Raw genomic sequence first — 4,998 nt, 5'->3', positions numbered from 1 at the left:
TTAGAGAGTGCCGTCCTCCTAGAGGTCTCAGGGAGATGGGGAAAAAAGGAGAGAAATGTGGGCCAGTTACCCTTAACGCTAACATAACCCTCAAATCCTAATCCCTAATCTCTATGCCTAAATTCACTACTCCTAACCCTAACTCTAACCCTAACCCTGTAACCCTCTAACTCTAGCCCCTAGACCCCTTGGCCCTAGCCCTAGTCCTAAGCCCTAAATCCTAAAACCTAGCTTTTGTCCTAGCCCTAACCCTAGCCCTATCCTGTACTCTAACCCATACCCTAACTAACCCATACTCCAACCCAAACCTGAACCCTAGTCCCTGACTCTTAACCCTTGAACCCTATCTCTAACTTCTGATCCCTGAACCCTATCCTAGATCTTGGACCCCCGACCACTGTCTCAAACCCTGATCCTGACCCTAACTACTAAACCCTAACTTCTCACCATAATCCTAATCTAAGATAATTAAAGAGAATAAGAAACAGCCAGAAAAGCAAGAAGGAAACCGAGAGAATGTGGTATCGAAAAAAGCAGTCGAATGCTGCTGAGAGTCTGGTATAGCTAAGCCTGGAATGTAGTCACTATATTTGGCACCAGAGACATCACTGATGACATTGGCATGTGCAATTTCTGTAGTGTTGGGCATTCAAAGTAGGTTGGAGTGGGCTTGAATGAATGGGAGTGACGAAAGAAGGCAGAGGCTCAGCTGTGATGACATGCAACTTCAAAGAGTAGCAAAAGTAATAATAATAATAATCTATTCTGGGGGAAGGGGAGCAAAGATGTTGGTATCAAAGTCCGAAGTGTCTGGCTGTGAACTTCACCAGCCACCAATGAAAATACACCCCCAAAAGAGAGTACCTGGTAGCCTTCCAGTTTACGGTCCAGCATGCAAGGAGTTCAGAAGTTGACACTCTGTCCTAACAAGTAAGACGCTAAACTGAAAAACCACCAGCTATTCTTAGAGAGGTGAGGTCACAGAGCAAACCACTGCCCCCCAAAATGAAGAGAAAGACAGGCAGAGCAGAAACCCACAAGTAGAAACACATCGCAGGAACCAGCATCAGGAAAGGTAAACCTACCTACTGTAATTGACAAGTCACTGAACACTCAGTGTGGACAAATCTGAGAGCTAAAAACTCCAGGGTGGGCCCAGTCTTAGGGGAGCTCCCACACTTTTGTGAGTTTTACCTCCAGGAGAGCTTCAGGTCTTCACAGTGAATATTGGAGAAAAATCCCTCATGCTTCCAGCAGAAGGAAAGGAAAAATAACTACTTTAAAATACACCAGGGCATTCTGTTCTTAACAAGCCTGCCCTCAGGAGAAACCATTTTGCCAGAGCCTGACCTGTTAGGGTTTTATGAGAGCTCAACCAAACTGACAGAAGAGAAATACTCAACTCCAGCTAGCTCTATCCATCCTGTCCCACCTTAGGAGGGAAAAAACTGGTGAAGTTCACAGTCCAGGGGCACAGGCTCACCAAAGACTGAGGCCTAGTCACAGGACTACAGAGCACTTCTGTTCTCCCACATCTAACATCACATTACTAAGGCCTATTTACTACAGTTCCTTTTACTTAGTACATGTCCAACTTTCAACAAAAATTACAAGGCATACTCAAAAGCAAAAAACATAGTTTGAAGAGACTGAACAAGCATCAGAACCAGAGTCAGATATGGCAAGAATTTGGAATTATCAGATTGGGAATTTAAAACAATATTTATTAATATGCTAAGGGATTTACTGGAACAAATAAATAACATGGATAATGTAAGAACAGAAATGGAATTTTTAAGAATTAGTTAAAAAGAAATGTTAGAGATCAAAAATACTGTAACAAAAATGAAGAACATTTTCGATGGGCTTATTAGGATCCGGGTTGTGGCTGAGGAAAGAATCTCTGAGCTTGAGGATATAAAAACCAGGACAGAATATCCAAGACAAAAGGTGTAACATACACATAATGGAAATACCAGAAAAAAACCCAGAACAGAACAGAAGCACTAAAGCCTGAGAATTTCCACCAAATTAATGTCAGACACAAAAACAGAGACCCAGGAAGCTCAGAGAACACCAGCAGGATAAACGCCACCAAAAAAAAAAACACACCTAAGCATACCATATTCAAACTTCAGAAAAACCAACATACAGAAAAAACCTTGAAAAAAACCACAGGGAAAAAACATCTTACCCATGAAGTAGCAAAGGTAAGAATTACATACTTCTCAGAAGCCAGGAACGCAAGAAGAGAGTGGAGTGAAGTACTTACAGTACTGAGAGAAAAAACCACGAAGCTAGAATTCTATGCTCTATGAAAGTATCTTTCAAAAGTGAAAGAGAGGGCTTCCCTGGTGGCGCAGTGGTTGGCAGTCCGCCTGCCGATGCGGGGGGCGCGGGTTCGTGCCTCGGTCCGGGAGGATCCCGCATGCCGCGGAGCGGCTGGGCCTGTGGGCCATGGCCGCTGGGCCTGCGTGTCTGGAGCCTGTGCTCCGCGGCAGGAGAGGCCACAGCAGTGAGAGGCCAGTGTACCGCAAAAAAAAAAAAAAAAAGTGAAGGAGACTTTTTCAGACAAACAAAAATTGACCTGCCTTGCAAGAAATGTTATAAAGAAGTTCTTCAGAGAGAAGGAAAATAATGTAGATCATAAACTTGGATCCACATCTACCATCAGAGGATGAATAAGTGAAGGTAAAACTTTTCATTTAATTTTTCTTTTTCTCAGTTGCTCTAATAGATAACAGTTTATTCAAAATAATAATGTCAACAATGCATTCAGTTATGTGTGCTTATATATAAGTGAGATAAAGGACAGGTGGAAAGAATAGGAGTATTTCATTATTATAAGGCACCTGCACTACCTGTGAAGTGGTATAGTGTTATTAACCGGACTTGAATATTTTATAAATGTACATTTCAAACTCTAGGGCAACCATCAAAAATGTAAAAACAAAATAAGCATGATTGATATGACAGAAGAGGGGAGGAAATGGAATCATATAAAATTAAAATGCTCAATTAAAACCCCAAAAGGCAAAAAAAAAAAAAAAAAGTAGGAAAGACAAAATAGGAAAAAAAGAACAAGGGCAACAAATAGAAACTAGGAACAAATAGGTAGATATTAATCAAACAATATCAATAATCACTTTGAATATCAATTGTCTAAATATACCAATTACAAGACAGATTGTCAGAGTGAATCAAACAACAAGACCCAGCTATCTGCTGTCTAAAGTAAATGCATGGAGAAAGATATATCATACTAACACCAATTAAAAGAAATCAGGAGTAGCTATCTTAATTTCAGATAGAGAGGACTTCAGACCAAGGAAAGTTATCAGAGATAAAGAGAGGTATTACATAATGATAAAGGGGTCAATATTTCAAGAAGACATGCAATCCTTAATGTATGTACCAAACAACAGGGTGTCAAACTACTTGAGGCAAAAAGAAGAACAGCAATGAGAAACAGATGATTCCAGTATTATTTTGAGACTTCAACACCCCTCTCTCAGAAATGGACACAGCCAGCAGGCAGAAAATCAGTGAGGACGTAGCTGAACTCAATAGCACCTTCAATCAACTGGATATAATGGACATCTATACACTACTTTATCCAACAACAGCAGAATACACATTCTTCTCAAGCTCACATGGAACATATACCAAAATAGACCACATTCTGGGCCATGAAACACAACTTAACAAATTTAAAAGAATACAAATCATACAATGACTACTCTAATTCCGTTCCAAAAGGCTCTTTTGCCAGACAGCCTTTGAGTGGGGACTTTCCCTAGGTTAGCACCTAATTACCCGCTGAAGCCCAGCTCACTTCCCCTGTTGCTTTCTCTCGGCGTCCTGCGCACTTTCTTCAGAGGGTTTGTCTGTAATTTTATTACAACAGCTAGTTGATTTACACGTCTGCCCCACTGGAAGGTCAGCTCCAAGATGGCAGCTCTGTTGCTCTCCGCTGTACCCTCAGTCCCCACAAGGAATGCCTGTCTTAGCCCACAGCTGCCCTCAACAGGTACTTCTTGAATAAATCAATGAATGCCCCTGAGCCGGCATCTCACTGCCGAGCTGTGTGGAGGGAGAACTAGGTTCCCTGATAAACCTGGCTCAGTCGTGGCTGTCGCAATTCTCGGTTAACAACAATGGAGTAGAAAAATATGCTCATGGGACTTCCCTGGTGGCGCAGTGGTTAAGAGTCCGCCTGCCAATGCAAGGGATACAGTTTCCATCCCTGGTCCGGGAAGATCCCACATGCCGCAGAGCAACTAAGCCCGTGCGCCACAACTACTGAGCCTGCGCTCTAGAACCCGCGAGCCACAGCTACTGAGCCCTCGTGCCACAACTACTCAAGCCCGTGTGCCTAGAGCCCGTGCTCCGCAACGAGAAGCCACTGCAATGAGAAGCCCGCGCACCGCAACGAAGAGTAGCCCCCTCTCGCTGCAACTAGAGAAAGCCCGCGCGCAGCAACAAAGACCAAAAATAAATAAACTTTTTTTTAAAAAAAGAAAGAAAAATATGCTCAGAATCGCCCCAAGAGAGAATTACAAACTTTAGAAATCACCTAGTCTTCTGCCTCCCACACATGAGGCCCCACCCCCCCCACTTTCCCCAGCGCCGCTCTGCGCCCCTTCCATCACCCCCAAAGAAGCCCCGCACTCGGGCACCAACGCCCACACAAGACTCCGGCCCCACACCTATGGTCCACCCACCGCACCTGAGCACCCTGCCCCCGTGCCTGCACCCCGCCCCACACGCCACAGGCCCCGCCCCCACGCCTCAGGAACGCTTCCCCAGTCGTTCCCCCCGCGGCCGCCCAGTCACTCCCCAAGGCCTACAGCCGCTTGAACCCTGGCTCAGCCCCGGGGCCAAAGCCCACCCCAGACTCCGGCTATTGGAAGCCCCAGGCCGGCCCGGTCCGGGTACTCATTGACCGGCAGTACTCTCGCCCGGCACTGGACTAGCCAGCCAGCCCCCGGCGAGGTC

This window comes from Orcinus orca, chromosome 11, assembly GCF_937001465.1.
Source record: "Orcinus orca chromosome 11, mOrcOrc1.1, whole genome shotgun sequence".
NCBI classification, from domain to species: domain Eukaryota; kingdom Metazoa; phylum Chordata; class Mammalia; order Artiodactyla; family Delphinidae; genus Orcinus; species Orcinus orca.
The sequence above is the reverse complement of the archived record's forward strand: the minus strand, read 5'-3'. Positions refer to the sequence as shown.